This window comes from Esox lucius, chromosome 22, assembly GCF_011004845.1.
Source record: "Esox lucius isolate fEsoLuc1 chromosome 22, fEsoLuc1.pri, whole genome shotgun sequence".
Taxonomy (NCBI): Eukaryota; Metazoa; Chordata; class Actinopteri; order Esociformes; family Esocidae; genus Esox; species Esox lucius.
In genome coordinates this window covers 19152985-19172625 of record NC_047590.1, presented here as the reverse complement: position 1 = coordinate 19172625, position 19641 = coordinate 19152985, and the positions used below count along the sequence as shown (strand labels likewise).

General features: G+C 45.2%; 1 long non-coding RNA gene across 1 annotated transcript; it reads right to left on the bottom strand.

Moving 5' to 3' along the window:
* Positions 1-287: 287 nt before the first annotated feature.
* Positions 288-1474, bottom strand: LOC109615322. The gene is made up of 2 exons (XR_002196308.2): positions 877-1474; positions 288-414 (listed from the first exon to the last, which is right to left on the bottom strand). It is a non-coding gene; the product is annotated as an uncharacterized LOC109615322 (long non-coding RNA).
* Positions 1475-19641: the final 18167 nt, after the last annotated feature.

Genomic DNA, 19641 nt, shown 5'->3' with positions numbered 1-19641 from the left:
TCTGTCTACAGTCTGGAAGCATCCCCATCATCGGCAGCTGAGTCTGATCGCCGCTTCATGTTAAATATACTTGTGTACAGCTTATAGTCATGTTTGAATAAATGTTATAATAAAGATGTTTCGTTAATGTCTTTTTAGAGCTTGTATACCTAACGAGTTATTAAAACAGGTACAAACTTAATTATTCAGCTACAAGTTTCCTATGTGCAGATCACAATTTGATGGAAAAATACACATTGAACAACAGTTTAATATACACACCCAAAAAAATTACACAGACAAACCAGTTAATTTAATGCATTTATTTTTAGAATGTCAATCTCAAATATAGCAAATAATCTATTCAACATCTGTCTCCCTGCTTGTCTTTGGCTTTCCCATCCCCAGTGACAGTCTACGTTTGTTCCTTAGTCCCTGTTAACAGAAATCAAACACAAGAAAAATAGGTTTACAGTTATGAATGCTATGACGAAACGTTACAGAACATTATACTTGTAACATGGGAAACTACACATTTTAGCTTTCATTTAACGTTGCTAGTGAAGTTAACAAGGTGCAGCGTTACCTACCATCCTGAAGCTACAACTGATAAACACATCATTTTCAAAATATCTGCTAACGTGACGTGCCATGACATTAACGGCTTATAAAAAGAGATGAAAATGCCACGGGACATTAAACTTTACAAACACAAATGGTAAAAAAGACGGCAAACTAGCTAACAGCCTAATGTTAAAAGATAGGTTCAGTTAGCTAACGTTATATATATCTACCTAATTATGATAGCTATTTGTACCAGCATTAAAGCGTTAAGCTTTATATTGATTTAACACTAACGGTGATAACAAATGTACGGCAAACACTAAAGATACTTACATTTAAATTATTTCGCCATGAGCGATGCCGCTCCAACTCCCCGCTTAGTTCCGCCATTTAATTAATTTTTACAAGCTGGCAAAAGCTGTGCGCATTGGATTGTGGGTGATTTGGGGCCGCGAAGGATGCACTTATGCATCCTTCGCTGTCTATGGGAAATTCTCCGATTCGGAGGATCCTTGACATTGGAACGGTCCTTCGACGGACGTCGATGACGTAGCATCCTTCAAATTCTGGCTTCGAAGGATCCTTCCTTGACATTGAGAAACGCCTTCTGCCCGGGTCCCAGGCAGTAGTAGCCCATTCCCCGGGATGCGCACGTCTAGCCTTATGGGTATACGGGATCCTGCGTGGATCCTCTGGCTCGTAGATCTTGTGTCTCACGTAGTAATTTTCCACCGCTTCGCGCTGCCTCCGGTAGCCTTCTCTGTAGCCTAACTCTCCGTGTCCGGTCTTTATTTCCTGTTCTTATTCTACAGTCCAATCAATAGCCTCGTTGTACAGGTCGAAGTTCACGGGTTGTTAGCAAATTAACGAATAGAAAAATAACACAAAAGCACTACAAACAAAACACCAATCACAACACTAAACCAAACACAATATCCAAACCAAACTCACAGTAAATCAAATCGCAAACATAATCAAAATGCATGCACAATTAATATCCAACCCGTGACATATACATACTTATATGATTTGTCAGGTGCCATGTCATAAGAATTTCAAACACTTTTCAGAGTCTGGCTCCTTTCTATGTTCCTTCCTGAGTTCCAACCTACAAGGAAGTTTTCCTAGCCACTGTTCATTAAGTCTCTTTGGGGTTTTAGGCTGGGTATCTGTAAAGGCACCTTGTGTAAACTGCTGACCAGAAATTGAACCAGGCAAGCCTAATTCAGCCAGCCTGCGATTAGAAGGGATGAATGTTGATTTCCCTGACTGGTTTCGATCCATGGTTTTCAATATGGCAGAATGTGTCTTTAACCATTACACAAATTAAACAGCTGGAATACAACTTTTACCTCAGACATTACAATTTATGCTGACATAACATGGACATCAGAACGTTTATTAACAGAACTAGTGTACTCTTGTACTGAGATGGCTGTAGATGGCTAGCTAATAGCTGTACAGTACCTATAATGTAAACAACGACCCGAAACACACAGCCAGGGCAACTAAGGAGTGGCTCCATAAGAAGCATCTCAAGGTCCTGGAGTGGCTTAGCCAGTCTCCAGACCTGAACCCAATAGAAAATCTTTGGAGGGAGCTGAAAGTCCGTATTGCCCAGCGACAGCCCCGAAACCTGAAGGATCTGGAGAAGGTCTGTATGGAGGAGTGGGCCAAAATCCCTGCTTGAGTGTGTGCAAACCTGGTCAAGAACTACAGGAAACATATGATCTCTGTAATTGCAAACAAAGGTTTCTGTACCAAATATTAAGTTCTGCATTTCTGATGTATCAAATACTTATGTCATGCAATAAAATACAAATTAATTACTTAAAAATCATACAATGTGATTTTCTGGATTTTTTTTTGATTCCGTCACTCACAGTTGAAGAGTACCTATGATAAAAATGGCAGACTTCTACATGCTTTGTAAGTGGGAAAACCTGAAAAATCAGCAGTTTATCAAATACTTGTTCTCCCCACTGTATATATTGTTGTGCGATGGCTGGAAAGTACAGAGTGGAAAAATATTTTGGAGCGTCTGAGAGGGAAATTGGAAACTGGGTCAAAATATTGAATGTCTGGGATATTCTGTGATGGCAATTTCTAAAATCCAAATAGTTCTATGAAAATGGTAGGCAAGACAGGAAAAATCAATTGCGCAATAAACGGTATTAATAACTTGCAAGGAGAAAGTATGCAGGTTACAAGGTAACAGTGAATAGTTTCTAAATAAAAACATAGTTTCAACAGTATTTATTACACAGGAAAAGGGGTGTGGTAAGATGCTGCCATCTGTCTCATGTCAATCAAACACCTTTCCCTTTGTTCTATCACACAAGTCAAATGCTATCTTCCCCCACCTTATCCTTCCTGCCATCATGTTTACTGTAGTGTTTACCCAAAGGGGCCAACTGACCTTACTGCCCCCTGTTGTATCTTCTCCTATCTTGTCCTAAAACCCATTGATCTGCATCTGGACAGACAATAGATGCCCCCTATGCAAATTCCAGATCCCCCACATACCTCTACCTATCTAAACAGTGGGACTCAGTCCTTTACTCAGTGAGAATACATTGTATAAAGAAATTTCCACAACATATTCCCACAAGACCACATGGCCTGCTGGTACTGAGTTCAGTTCTGTATTATCCATACATTGAACTTTTATCCCAGCCAATTTTTGCTGAATTAACGTGGCCTAAAGTGTACTCTTGTACAAAGATTATTGTAAATGGACACCCATACAATAACAGTTGAATAGCTAGGCACTACGGTATGTGAACTACGAAGGAAATCGAAAGCACTGGCTGAATCTCAAATTGCATACTACATACAACATACTTCAAGTATGTACTTGGCAGGTGATGGTGAAGTACGTTCTGTTTTGAATATTGTAAGCTAGAATGCCAGTTTTGGGACCGATTGGTACATACTGCTTCAATATGAAATTTTGTCTGAACTTCAGATCATTTTGTCACAAATTCACATCACGCCAACTGTGAATATTTAGCTAGACACCATTAACCTTTGTGTTAAACTGTCCAACGTTTCTCATTAAAATGTATTTCCTCCAATTTATAGATGCTATTTACAAATAGCATCTATAAATTGTATGGCTTTTATTAGCCAATAATAGGCCTACTAGTATCTACATGGAATAGAATTGAGTAATGGCTAGCGAGACTGAAGATGAACTTTACACTGCCAAAGCTATTTTATGGCACAACAATGTTCCTTTGTCTTTCCTTCATGAATTACATTGATAATGGCCAAAATAACACAAGACTCCTAATTAAGGAGGAAGGAAGACTACCCCAACGTTGTAAATCTGCATTAACTCGTGTGATCAGACTTACAAAGTTGATGTCTTCACTATTATTCTACAAAGGGGAAAATAGTAAAAATTAAGAAATACCCTTAACTGAGTGGGTGTGTGAAAACCTTTGACTGGTATTGAAATCCAACAGGAGTGCCGGCTCTAGCCTTTTCGGGGGCCCTAAGCAAAATTTGATTTGGTGCCCCCTCTTATTTATCAGTCCGGGGCCGCTTTTGTTGCTTATGCCTAGAACCGGTCCTGTTCAACAGTCACAGCACTGTCTGGAGGCGGACTAAATGGGCCGTTTGTTACTTTATTGAACATCCCACTTACAATCCATACTAAGCAATTTTTTCCAAACTCTGTAGAATAATCTCAACAAAAAACACAAGTGAATTAAAATAATCACATTTTCAATATTGTTAAAAACCAAAGGTCTGAAATATCTGGCACTTAATTAAGATTCAAGTATGTTAGGTTCTAATGATGGATACAACAGTGAATAACCATATCAATATTGCATGTTTAGACGACCAACAGATTAACAAACACAAATGAACTGTACCCATAGTCTTTAGTCAAAATCCAGATCAGCTACATAGACAACCTGCTAAAAGTGCAACACAAACAGGTGGACCCTGGGCAGGGACAGCCACGACTCACCCGGCCAGTAAGTCCCAAGGTCCTGTCCAATGTGCTCCTAAGAATTAACAGAACACCAGAGAAATAACAGGGAGCACTTACAGTAGGATCCATCAACATAGAACAGAGTTTAAATTGATTCTAGTCCTGTATCACATTTACTATTGTAGTGTAAAGCTAAGGACTGTGGCTCAAGAGAAGAAGTCTCTCTTTCTGGTGATCATGAGGTAAAAACTCAGTAAAGACCTGGTAGAGGACTTGGGCCCTGTTAGAATTCGACCGTTTAGTATAGTGGTTGTAATAATTATCGCATACCCGTTTGTCAAGGGAGAGAGCAATTCCATTATTTATTGCAGCATTAGATAGTCTTGTTCATGAGGTTATGGACCTGGTCTTCCTTACACAACCTCAATCTCATCTCACTCAATCTCTTCTCACTGTAATGTTGGTTACAAGCTGATATATACATTAAAGGGTGTGTCTACCTAGCAAAGATCAGGTTACCCCCATGCCAAATGGTCAATGTAAACATTCCTGGGGTTAGTAGAGATAATCTAAACAGAGAGGTTTTTGTTGTTCTTATTATCTAGGCACATTCACCTACAATGAAATTAACATTCACATTGTAATTGTTAATGCTCAGATTCCACAGCCCCATTGATGCAGACTCCAATTTAACTATTAGTCTTTGTTTAGGCTATAAACATTGCAGGCTAAAATGATGGACTTCTTTATTTTCCATGTCATTCATGTAATTACATAATACATTTTGTATCAACTAAAAATAACAGTGCTGTCAGAGTGGCCCTGCTACAGGGCTAAGCGTCTCCAGAGCGTTTCATTGCGGTTCATTTCAATCACCAATCAACCATTTTACATAGGTTTCTGTATCTTTTTTAATGTGTCTTACGATCTATCTGAAAAAAACATTTTTGACTAAGTTAGCCTGGCTGATTAGCTCTTTAATCTAGGCGGGCATATCCCCTAGGACAGTGTTTCTTAACTCCAGTCCTTGGGACCTGTCTACTAATTTTGACTTGGAACACCAGGTGAATGCAATGAACTATCAGGCAGAATAGAAAACAAGCAGTAGTCTAGGGCCACAGGCTTGGATTTGAGAACCCCTAACCTAGGATATGTAGAGAAATACTTGAAAGACAAGATGGAGGACTGACACTTCCAAATTTCCTGTTTTACCACAGGGCAGCCAATATTCAAGAGATAATGGTCTGGTGTAATGCTCCCCCTAGTACCAAGTGGTGCTCCAAAGAAGCAAATTTGCTTCTATTGCCAATCATCCTCCCTTCTTGTTCTTTCTTGCACCTCACTGTCTTTGGGTCTACCATAAACCCTATTGTGTTTTCTACTCTGAGGATCTGGAAACAATTTAGTCAGCATTTTAGAATTTTTTCCCTTCTTTTCTGAGCCCGAGGCATAATGTATTTTGATTGAGATGGGAGTTGAACATGGATCCTGTTGTTCTGTAATCCATGTCTCTAACCACTACGCTATCTATCAAGGGTCCGTCACCCTGTGACATTTGCTCTTCTAGGCCAGCTCCGCTTACTCGCTCCAACAAATAGTATTACAAGGGATTGTAATGGATGGGATGGATGGTTCATGGATCCTGCCTTCTGTTAGTGTCTGGCCACCTCATCCATATCACAGGCAATGTCATCCCAGACTAGGCAACAGGGAAAATATCACCTTGTGTCCCGTATCCAACCCTGGAGGGACCCCACCTCAATGTCTCCACATGACTCTTCCATTGCTTACAGAAGAGGCAGGTTTTTCTTTCCCAATTTCAGGTATGTTTTGCTTATAGCTCCCCAGCTCTGCCGCCATGTGTTGGAGTTTGTGTTGCGCCTACGGGTCGGGGATAGGTCTCTCACTGTTGTTTGTGCCTATGGGCCGAACGGCAGTGCAGAGTACCCGACCTTCTTGGAGTCTCTGGGAGGGGTGCTGTAAAGTGCTCCGACTGGGGACTCTATCGTTCTACTGGGGGACTTCAACGCCCACGTGGGCAACGACAGTGACACCTGGAGGGGTGTGATTGGGAGGAACGGCCCCCCTGATCTGAACCCGAGTGGTGTTCAGTTATTGGACTTCTGTGCTAGTCACAGTTTGTCCATAACGAACACCATGTTCATGCATAAGGGTGTCCATCAGTGCACGTGGCACCAGGACACCCTAGGCCGCAGGTCGATGATCGACTTTGTTGTCGTCTCATCTGACCTGCGGCCGTATGTCTTGGACACTCGGGTGAAGAGAGGGGCGGAGCTGTCAACTGATCACCACCTGGTGGTGAGTTGGATCCGATGGCGGGGGAGGAAGCTGGACAGACTCGGCAGGCCCAAGCGTACTGTAAGGGTCTGCTGGGAACGTATGGCCGAGTCTCCTGTCAGAGAGATCTTTAACTCCCACCTCCGGCAGAGCTTCGACTGGATCCCGAGGGAGGCTGGAGATATTGAGTCAGAGTGGACCATGTTCTCCACCGCCATTGTCGAAGCAGCCGCTCGGAGCTGTGGCCGTAAGGTCTCCGGTGCCTGTCGAGGCGGCAATCCCCGAACCCGGTGGTGGACACCGGAAGTAAGGGATGCCGTCAAGCTGAAGAAGGAGTCCTATCAGGCCTGGTTGGCTTGTGGGACTCCTGAGGCAGCTGACGGGTACCGACAGGCCAAGCGGACTGCAGCCCGGGTGGTTGCGGCGGCAAAAACTCGGGCCTGGGAGGAGTTCGGTGAGTCCATGGAGAAGGACTATCGGCTGGCCTCGAAGAGATTCTGGCAAACCATCCGGCGACTCAGGAGAGGGAAACAGTGCCCTACCAACGCTGTTTACAGTAGAGGTGGGCAGCTGTTGACCTCAACTGAGGATGTCGTCGGGCGGTGGAAGGAGTACTTCGAGGATCTCCTCAATCCCGCTGTCACATCTTCCATTGAGGAAGCAGAGGATGAGGGCTCAGAGGTGGACTCGTCCATCACCCGGGCTGAAGTCACCGAGGTGGTCAAGAAACTCCTCGGTGGCAAGGCACCGGGGGTGGATGAGATCCGCCCTGAGTACCTCAAGTCTCTGGATGTTGTGGGGCTGTCTTGGTTGACACGCCTGTGCAACATCGCGTGGCGGTCGGGGACAGTGCCTCTGGGATGGCAGACCGGGGTGGTGGTCCCTCTTTTTAAGAAGGGGGACCGGAGGGTGTGTTCCAACTATAGGGGGATCACACTTCTCAGCCTCCCCGGGAAAGTTTTGCAATGTGTGTTGCAGAATTCCAAAGAAATTGTAAACAAAAGTGCATTTATTTAAGTGCAAGTATTTTGTAGAATTGCAAATAAAGTTCAAAATAGAAAATGTGTTTGTACTTTTGGTGCCTGTGTTTAAGGCAAGGTTACAAAAGTTAGAGTTTTGATGCTTTTGTCTAAGCATTCACTTTCAGTTTGTAAGAAATTTGCAAAAACTGTAATTGGAAATCTTTCAAACCCCCCACTCTATCAGCCTGGTTGAAAGATCTAAAGTCTTTCCTGCATATAGAAAGAAATGTAACACTTTGAGAAGATGTACTGATAACTTTCTTTTGGAGATGGCAATCTTTAATTAGCTTTTTTTTTTTTGCAAGTATCTTTGATCTGGAGTAAGAATTTTTTCCAATTGGGGATGTGAGAGGACAGGGTTTGGAAGGGATAGTACTTTGTGATGATTATTGTGATGAATATTGGAGATTGTCAGTGTATTAAAATCGGTGATAAGTTAGTATAATTGCTGTAACTGCAAGCAAACGGATGGTGCAACAGTCTTTTTCAAGTGATGTACATATCTATATATATTTTTAATAATTTATCTTTTGTTCAAGGGGAAGGGGTAGAGGTATTTCAAGATAGGGCATTAAAATTGGGATAAAAGGATGTGTCTGTACTATTTGTACTTTGTATGTTTTATGTCCAATAATTACAAATATATATAATATGAAGCTGTGAAACTAAGTAAACTAAATAGTATATAAACAGTGATGTAAAAATATGAACATGAGGCAGAGAATGTGACAAGTTTGACCTTTCGTCTTTCAACATATTAGATTTTCGACAACCCATCACTGCTCCAACAACTGTCTCTGTGCATAAGAAAAGATGACAAGATGAGACCAGTACAAATCACAGATAAAAAGGAGTAAGTCACTTCAACAACTACAAAGCACTAGTACTGATCCAGACACCATTGGTGACTGGGGGCAAAGATTGACCTAGAGCACAAAACCACAAACATAACACATAAGCATGACATGGTCCTCATTATTCTTTTGAATCTCTTTATCAAGACTTAAAAAATCTGTAACCCAATCGCCAATGATCTTGGGGTCACAAAGGTCCCAGAATTACAATTAGATGCCAACTCAATGCTAACATGCATTTTGCCTTGTGTTTAAAACTATCTTTGATGTTGAGTAGTGCATGAATTTAATAACATCCATGTTTTAAATTCTTTAAGCAGAGCGGTTGTTCAACTGTTGTTTTACATGTTGCGCCAGAGGAAGCAATCTGAAGGGCTGTGGAGACTGTGGAGGATCCAGACTATTGATAGAGTGCTGTTACATGGATGCCATTGACTGAACTGTTAAAATATTCCCTACCTACATCTCACTCACGTGAGATAGTGGCGACCTCTAGTGGTACAATCATGAACTGATCTGTATAAAAGAGGAAGATCAGTAATAAAAGGCAGGCAACATTCATTTTAGCAGCATTTTCTGACGTATGGTACATGTTATAATGTGAGTCTGCTACAAACTGCGAATGTGAGGGAATAAGAAGGCAGTTGTTTAAAGGTGGCCGATTTAATTCATACTCACCTGAAAATTCCTTCTGTAAGGAAGGAAACTATGATTTACAGACTTTTACAAAAATAATAATAATATAATAATACAATAAATAATAATGTACAACAATTTAAGATAATACAGATGTGTAGATCAGCAATGACTATCTTGATCAGCTATGAAAGGAACGGAAATAAATAGAGCTACCACATAACGAAATTGTTCTTTAATCCAAACTCTGGATAATATGTGATGTTGTGAAGTCCACTGGGACACATCCAGTGCTCAGCCAAAAGTTGATGAGTGGAGGTGTGGAATAGAAGGTCTTCAGAGATGTTCTGTTTAAAACCCTTTGAGGTCTAGGGTTTTAAAACCTGCCTGTCACTGTCCTGACATTTTGGCTTCTAAAATTGTCATCCTTTATAGTAGAAGGAAGTGCTTTATATTATGGGATTCTGCTGACCCTCAGCTACATGAAGGATGTATTGGAAAACATTTTTGAGACCCTTACTTGAGTAATAATGTGAAGGAGTCAGAAATATTTTAAAATGCAAATGCACATATTTTCAGAATAACTACAACATGAATGGTTTTAAATGTGTAAAATAATAAAATGAACATTTTTCTTACTCTCTTCCAAATCCATTTTCTCCCCCCTCAAATTCTGATAATCATTGAAAATGCCCATATGGGTCACTGAACTTAATCTGTCATATTGTACTTCCAGAAGCCACCACTAGATGCCTTCTTTTTTTAACTCTGAGGATTTTTAGGGGGTGCCTTTATTTCCTTTAGAATTCCCTACATGTGCCATATCTGGAAGAGGTGGAGATTAGAACAGGGATGTGTCCAGTCTTCCTTTGGATGGTTATATCCACAGGTGACTCTCTACACAACACTGCATAGGCACACATTTGACCACTGGCTACCGTACCGTTATATCAAGTTATCATAAAGGCCTACTAATTCCACTAAAACAATGCAAAATAATAATAAACATTATCAAAGAATAGCATTTAGGTTACACCTACACAATTTTACAAATAGGTCGATTCCGTCCTGATACTTTTCATCGTCTGAATGTTCAGACCCCTTTTCACTATCGTCTCTCTCCATAATCATTTATTCCACTTCTTTCGCTGTTTGGTCATTTCATTTTCAGGCCATCAGTGATATAAAAACCAATTATACTGGGTGTATTTTGTAGAAGTAGAAGTGTAATATGTACACTTAATGTATTTTACAAATTATTGTAATCCATTACAAATGTTCTGTAAAATGATCTGTAAAATAATTTACGCTTAGCCTATTTCACAGATGATTTGTAATCCATTACAAATGTTCTGTAAAATGATCTGTAAAATAGACTAAGTCATTATTATTTTACAGAACAGTGGCATTAGGGAGGATGTGGTCCTCAGCCAGTGCAGAAGTAAATGTGCTCAGACCTGAAGGTGTCAAGAAGAAGCAGCAAGGACAGATCCAATTAAGCCGTACGTAGCTGAACTGGTAAAAACTTTTGCTATTGACTTGGTTTAATGTGAATCAATGTTTAAACATAAACAATTGTGTTGATTCACAGACCTGTGATGTACAGAGGTGCCACAACCTGGAGAAAATGGAAAAGGAGCTCCACAATGAGCGTCACCTATCTATGCAGTTCAATAGAAAGGTATGAAAACATCTAGCATTTTTATCTAGGATGGACATAATAAAACGAGGTTGTATTACTGAATGTTATTCTCTCTCTGTCTTTCAGATCACTCTGGATGGGCTGGAACTGCTAATGAAAAAGTATAGGCCTTCATTGAAGGAGGAAATTAAATAAATCCTCATGTCTGTCTTCTCTGGCAATGAAACCAGCACGTTCCTCAATAGAGCCAAGGATCTTGTCCAGGAGTTGAAGTCCCTGGCATGCCAACATTTTGTGGAGTTGGACTGGGATAGCTCACTGTCTGCATCCCGGCTCCCCAAGATCCCAAGGCCCATCGTTGTGCAGATCCAAACCATCCCCCAAATCATCTCCAAAGTGCTCCGTAGGATAAACGGGGAGGCCCTTACCAAAAAAGTCCTTGAACGTGAGGTTGATGGTCTTCTGGGAAAAGTGGTCAAATTCTTGAAAAAGCTGACATGGGTCCAGGTTACAGAGGAGGAGTTAGCCAATGTCCTCCTCAAAGACACCACAAGGAACCACATGATAATTCATGACAGGGATCGTATCCAGAGGGCAAACGGCAGTATCAATGGGATGGACAGGCTTTTTGTTTGACTTGAGTGGTTGGACATTGCCAAGCAAATTCCAGATGTGTGTAAATCCGGGAAAGGAGAATACATTTTAATCACTTACAGCACCATCCAAAGGATTTAGTTCTCATTCCAACACTTGGAGGAAGCACCTCTGCCCCATTCCCATCTTAGAATGCTCTTTAACATCTTCTCACAGTCTGCTGAGGTCATATCAGAGGCTGTAAAGGTGGAAACACCCATGACCTTGCACTCTGTCTCATAGCTGCCATTGGTAGGAAACTACTGCTTTATTAAAACATTTTACCAAACATAATATGATAATGAGAGAAATCATAATATACTTTGTCAGTATGGGATGCTGTCCTGTTCTGACACTGCTCTGCTCTGACCAATCATAGCGTGCTGACCTAAAATCAGAGGCTATTAAGATCTATGACCTTGGACTCCACACCACAGATCCCAGTGGTAAGGACCTAGAGTCCATTACAAAATTATGTTGCTGAAGTAGAAGTCTTCACAGTTTATGTGTAATATAACTGTATTTTAACAAGATGTAAGAAGTAACCTTTTCCTTACCTAAATAGGTCATTCTTACACAAGACTGTTCTTGTTTGTTTAATGCCTGCTGAGGTCAACTCATAGGTCTGTATGATGGGTGGACCTTTGACCTTCTCCCAGGACTCCAAACTACAGCTTCCCAGAAGGGTTTGGAAGATCTTCACCTGCTCTTCTGGTATCTCCTCAGAAGACAACTGAGAAGGAAGATCATGTGTAAGGTCTCCCTCCAAATCACACCCTCGACCACATCACCCCTCCCTTGAACATAACTCACTCCCTCAACCAAACCATCAGTCCCCAGAATGCAGTTCACTCCTCAGATCCCAGTCACCAGAATACCTGTTCACACATACCTGTTTCCCATTAGCCCTACTCTCTAGTTCAGTTCCGTGCACTGTTTCCTTTGTGAGGTTTTGTTGTTTTCTGAGCATATTACTAAGCCTTTTTTCTTGTCATCATTTCTTAGACTTTCCCGTGTACCGGCTAGTTTCTTGCTTGGACTTCCTCGACCTGGTTTTCGGATTTTTAATTTTATATGCAGAAGTGGGAACATTATTTAAATATGGCAGAGGTACTAATGGTTTTAGAGAAACCACCTCTGTTTTATATAGCAGTGCTGCATCCTATCACAACATTTGAATGCACCATAGATGGGGAAAATAACAGTAATAATGAACCTGAACACTGCCAGACTCCTGAATCATCACAAAGACAAGTGAACATGTTAGAAAGAACTGTTTATAATTAGAAACATAATAAGGATACATTAGATTCAAACTTATTACTCGGTTTGTACATCACAGAAAACCCTGAAATCATCTCACCACACTAATACCATTAGTGAGGAAGTCTCAGCACCTTTAGTATGTAAAATAACTTAGGTATTCCCCTGAGCCCAGCTTGTGCAATCAGTCCCAACATTTTCAGGTTATTTCAACTGGTTTGTTTGGGTCACGTAGTTCCAAAGTCCCATTTGTATAGCCTATCCTGCCCATGCTATGTCTGTAACTGAGCAGGTGGATATAGATATCTGGATATCTTAATACCAGGTAGAGAAATTACCTGGAGGGGAAATATGATCAACAGTTTCATATGTTTTTCAGTTTAATTTCTGCCTGTATAGTCCTTCATCACATGAAAGCAATACATAAGTATTTTATTTTCATACGCAAAATGACAGAAGTTCTTCACAATATAATTCTTACATAAATGTATTCCCCACATTAGCAAAAGCAGAAATACTAATAAAAAGATATTCCAAGTACAAACTAGAAATAGGATAATAAAAACAACCAAAAAATGGTTGACTGGAACAAATATGCAAAAAGGGTTAAAAAAGGCTAAAATACAGTGTAAGCGTGTACCTGAAGACGTGAGGGTGAAGTTGCAGTTCCTTGCATGGATGGCATCAGCAATGACTAAAACAAAGCTGTGGAATTAGATACTGAATAATGATTTCTTGAAATGCTTGACATGTTTTACAATTTCAGTCCACTAAACTGTGCAATTTACTTGTTTAACATCGGCCATTTTGTTTTGGGGTAATTTTTATATCCTGTTAACTTGTTTTGTGTTTAATGCGTAATTGTGTGGACTTTTTCTTGTTATATATTTAAATAACTGCATTGTTTTAGGAGCTGAGTGGGAAGCATTTTGCTACAGTTGCAACAACATCATACAATTTTACATTTACATCTTGATCTGACAAACTACTTGGTTTAATACCATTCAATAATTCCTGAAAAATAAGGACAAATTGTACAGACTCACACACACACAGAAATATTAGTCTAAACCAACAGCAGCCAGTGATTGTTTTACTTCCTGAGTGTTCATGGTAACATTGTTTCAGTTTCATATTTCCTACTGTGTACAGAAAGATTATTAAAGTATTATTAAAGATGAAAAGAAATCAAGGACGCACCTGACATTCTGATAGCATATCTGCTGTAAAGAAATTAATATGCATGTAACTTCTCGTAGCCTATTTGGAATACTGTGTTTTCTATTCCGTACATCAGCTTGTGGACATGGTATCAAAAACAGGCATGTGTGACCTAAACTAAAGCACTTTGCAGAGAGAATAAAGAAAATTGCCACAAGCAGAACAATGTTCACTGAAGCCAGTCATAGGCAAAGCTAAACCATGCTAGTATGTGGGCCATGCGTATTTCCTGAGCCTGGGTTACAGCCATTAGGTGGAAATCATACTGTAATTTACTGTCATCTCAAGAATTGGCAAATTAATGCAAGAAATATACAACACAAACAACGAGTCATAATCTGGGCTAAAACATAAGCGGGATCAGTATACTTTTACAACACAACCCATTTTATTCCATGCAATCTGTTCATTAGAGTCCTCATTGATTTCCATACTTGAAAACACTGTGAAACGTACTACCACAGACTGTGATTACCAAGTACAAATAATTTTGTCACAGGTAAAGCGAAATTTTAGAGACAAACTCATGCTTATTGTAACCGGTGTAGGTGCGTGAAATAAGGAGCCAACGCAGGGAGGTAGTTCAATTAGCAATATATATATTAACAAAAGCACGCGTAACTCTCAGGCGCACAGGCGCAAAACAAGCGTGCAGACAGCTCAGATACAAACGTACACCGCACATAGAACAATACCACACAAAGACAGCCAGAAACACAGGAACTTATATATGCGATCTAATGAGGGAATGGACACCAGGTGTGTGCAATAACAAGACAGGACAGTGCCGTGGGAGGAGGAGCGGCGTGGCTAGAAGGCCGGCGATGACGCGCGCCGAACACCATGTCGGGAGGGGTGGCGCGCGTCCTCCATGCGCGTCCTCGTTACAGTACCCCCCCCTCGACGCGCGGCCCCGGCAGCGCGCCCCCGCCGGCCCCGGGGCCGACCCGGAGGACACCGCGCAGGACGATCAGGGCGCCGACGATGGAAGTCGGCGAGGAGCTCCGGATCAAGAACATCCACCGCCGGCACCCAGCAACGCTCCTCCGGGCCGTACCCCTCCCACTCCACCAGGTACTGCAGGCCCCCCCCCCGGCGCCTCGAGTCGAGGATGGAACGGACAGAGTACGCCGGGCCCCCCTCGATGTCCAGAGGGGGCGGAGGGACCTCCCGCACCTCAGACTGCTGGAGGGGACCAGCCACCACCGGCCTGAGGAGAGACACATGGAACGAGGCATTAATCCTGTAATCAGGGGGAAGTTGTAACTTGTAGGTTACCTCGTTCACTCTCCTCAGGACTTTGAACGGCCCCACAAACCGCGGGCCCAGCTTCCGGCAGGGCAGGCGGAGAGGGAGGTTCCGGGTCGAGAGCCAGACCCGGTCGCCCACTGTGTAGACCGGGGCGTCGCTGCGCCGGCGGTCGGCAGCAGACTTCTGGCGAGCACCGGCGCGCCGGATGTGCCGATGAGCTACGGACCAGGTGTCCTCGGCGCGCCGGAACCAGTCGTCCACCGCCGGAGCCCCGGTCTCGGGCTGGCTCTGCCATGGTGCCAAGACCGGCTGGTACCCCAGGACGCACTGGAAAGGGGTCAAGGAAGTGGAGGAGTGGCGGAGTGAATTCTGAGCATACTCTGCCCAGGGCAGGAACTCCGCCCACTCCCCCGGCCGGTCCTGGCAATAAGACCGTAGGAACCTCCCCAGGTCTTGGTTCACACGCTCCACCTGCCCATTAGCTTCGGGGTGGAACCCGGAGGTGAGGCTGACCGAGACCCCCAACCGGCCCATAAAGGCCTTCCAGACCCGAGACGTGAACTGAGGGCCCCGGTCAGAAACAATGTCCTCCGGCACCCCGTAGTGCCGGAAGACATGGGTGAAAAGAGCCTCCGCGGTCTGCAGGGCCGTCGGGAGACCAGGGAGAGGAAGGAACCGGCAGGCCTTTGAGAACCGGTCCACAACAACCAGGATCGTGGTGTTGCCTAGTGAGGGGGGTAGATCAGTCAAAAAGTCAATGGACAGGTGAGACCATGGTCGTTGTGGAACGGGCAAAGGATGTAACTTACCTGCCGGAAGGTGTCTAGGTGCCTTACACTGAGCGCACACCGAACAGGAGGACACGTACGCCCTCACATCCTTGGCCAGACCAGGCCACCAGTACTTGTCGGTAAGGCAGCGCACCGTACGGTCTATGCCTGGGTGACCCGTGGAAGGGGACGTGTGGGCCCAGTAGATGAGACGGTCACGAACATCCAGCGGGACGTACTGACGACCCGCAGGACACCCAGGAGGCCCAGGATCGCCACGCAACGCCCGCTGAAGGTCCGCGTCCACGTCCCACAGAACCGGCGCCACAATGCACGAGGCGGGCAGGATCGGTGTCTCATCTACCCGCCTCACACCCGCGTCACACAACCGAGACAGTGCGTCTGCCTTGGCGTTTTTCGTACCCGGCACGTATGACAGCGTGAAATCAAACCGGGTGAAAAACAACGCCCACCTGGCCTGACGAGGGTTCAGTCTCCTCGCCGCCCGGATATACTCCAGGTTTCGGTGGTCGGTCCAGACTACAAACGGGTGTCTCGCTCCTTCGAGCCAATGTCTCCAAACAGTCAAGGCGCTAAACACAGCCAACAGCTCCCTATCACCGACGCCATAGTTGCGCTCTGCCTCACTGAGCTTCCGCGAGTAAAAAGCGCAGGGGCGACGCTTAGGAGAGGTACCTGATAGTTGGGACAACACAGCACCTATCCCAACCTCAGAGGCATCCACCTCCACTATGAACGGCAGTGAGGGGTCGGGGTGAGCCAAAACCGGGGCAGAGGTGAACATTCTCTTAAGGGTGCGAAATGCCTCGTCTGCCTCGGCCGTCCAGGTGATCTGGCTCGGCCCACCCTTCAATAAGGAAGTGATAGGAGCTGCTACCTTGCCGAAGCCCCGTATAAACCTACGGTAGAAATTGGCAAACCCAATAAACCGCTGCACCGCCTTAACCGTGGTAGGAACGGGCCAATTACGCACGGCTGACACACGATCAACTTCCATTTCCACCCCATCGGCGGAAATTCGAAACCCGAGGAAGGAGACGGCTCGCTGGAAGAACGCGCACTTCTCTGCTTTAGCGTACAAGCCATGCTCCAACAGCCGCCTCAGCACCCTGCGAACGAGAGACACATGCTCAGCACGCGTAGCGGAATACACGAGGATGTCGTCAATGTAAACCACAACTCCGCGCCCCAGCATGTCCCTAAACACATCGTTCACAAAGGACTGAAACACTGCCGGGGCATTCATTAACCCATATGGCATCACCAGGTATTCGTAGTGACCCGTGGTGGTGCTGAAGGCGGTTTTCCACTCGTCTCCCTCTCGGATTCTCACCAAATTGTACGCACTCCGGAGGTCCAGTTTCGTGAAGAAGCGCGCCCCATGCATTGACTCAATATATTGGGAAATCAGGGGGATAGGATATGAGTACCGGATCGTCAGTTTGTTTAACGCCCTGTAGTCAATGCACGGACGCAAACCCCCATCCTTCTTCCTCACGAAAAAGAAACTCGAGGAGGCGGGCGAGGTGGAACGGCGGATCTGCCCCTGCCGCAGGGATTCGGCTACATAGGTCTCCATCGCTGCCGTCTCAGCCTGCGACAGGGGATACACATGACAATAAGGCGGCACAACGTCCCCCTTTAGATCTATAGCACAATCCCCGGGCCGATGTGGTGGCAAACGACTTGCCATGGCCTTAGAAAAGACCAGCGCTAAATCGGCATATTCCGGGGGTATGCGCACTGTGGAGACATTGTCTGGACTTTCCACCGAGGTCGCACCTACGGAAACACCTAGACACCTCTCCTGACACCCCTGAGACCACCCCGTCAATACTCTCTGCGACCAGGAAATAGTCGGGTTGTGTACCGACAACCAGGGAAGACCCAGCACCACAGGGAAAGCAGGTGAGTGGATAACATGGAATTCGATGAGTTCAGTGTGGGCGTGCTGTACGGTCATCGTGATAGGGACCGTGACGTGCTTAACGAGACCAGTGCCTAGTGGTTTGCTGTCTAAGCCCGTAATGGACCTAGGTTGAGACAATGGCACCAGCGGAATGCGCAGTTTCCGTGCGTAACCGCTGTCCATAAAATTCCCAGCTGCGCCTGAGTCTACGAGCGCCTTACACTGAGAGTTAGCAGGAAAATCAGGGAAGGCCACCAAAAGTGTCATGTGCTTCGCAGAGAGCCCTGACAGTGTGTGTGGTCTACTCACCTGACTCAGTGTAGGGGTGTCAGGCTTCCTCCGCTCGACCCTCTCTCGTTGGAAACAGTAGGAGGCAGAGTGTCCCTTCCTCCCACAAAAGGAACACTCCCTAGACCGCACCGTCTCCCTACGTGCGGCGCCTCCCACTTCCATGGGTTCAGGTCCGGCGACGGGGTGTACCGGAGGAGGCTGATCATTCCCGGTGCGTCCGCGGGTGGCTAGCAGATTGTCTAGCCGGATCGCCATGTCGACGAGCTGGTCGAATGTCAACATGGCGTCCCGGCATGCCAGCTCCCTACGGACATCAGACCGTAAGTGGCACCGGAAATGATCAATAAGTGCCCTGTCGTTCCAGCCCGACCCCGCCGCCAGGGTCCTGAACTCCAGGGCGAAGGCCTGTACGCTCCTTGTCCCCTGCCTCAGGTGCACGAGACGCTCGCCGACCTCCCTGCCGTCGGGCGGGTGATCGAACACGGCCCGGAAGAGGCCGACGAACGCCCCGTAACGGGCCAACTCCGGCCCGTTAGTGGACCAAACGGAGTTGGCCCAGTCCAACGCCTTGCCCCTCAGGCAGGAGACAAGGGCCGAGACCTTCTCCCTATCCCCCGGGTGAGGGCTGAGGGAGGCAAAGTAGAGCTCCAACTGGAGCAGGAACCCGGAGCACTGGGCAGCGTCCCCGCCGAATCCCTGGGGAAGGCTCAGCTGTATGGTCCTCCTCGGCGACGGTGGAGACGATGGCAGGGGCACTCCAGCCGGGTCTTGTGTCGGGGGTTGCTGCTCAGATGGCAGCCTCGCCTCCAACCGCCGCATAGCGTGGACCATCTCCGTCACGGCCTCCCCCAGGGACGCGATCATGGTCCCATGCTGCAGAATCAGGTCGCTCCCCGCTGACTCTATTCGAGGGTGTGGTATTCTGTAACCGGTGTAGGTGCGTGAAATAAGGAGCCAACGCAGGGAGGTAGTTCAATTAGCAATATATATATTAACAAAAGCACGCGTAACTCTCAGGCGCACAGGCGCAAAACAAGCGTGCAGACAGCTCAGATACAAACGTACACCGCACATAGAACAATACCACACAAAGACAGCCAGAAACACAGGAACTTATATATGCGATCTAATGAGGGAATGGACACCAGGTGTGTGCAATAACAAGACAGGACAGTGCCGTGGGAGGAGGAGCGGCGTGGCTAGAAGGCCGGCGATGACGCGCGCCGAACACCATGTCGGGAGGGGTGGCGCGCGTCCTCCATGCGCGTCCTCGTTACACTTATTTTGCATTTGCAAGTGTGCATGCATAGTTTACATTTGCAATTGTGTTACATGAGTTGC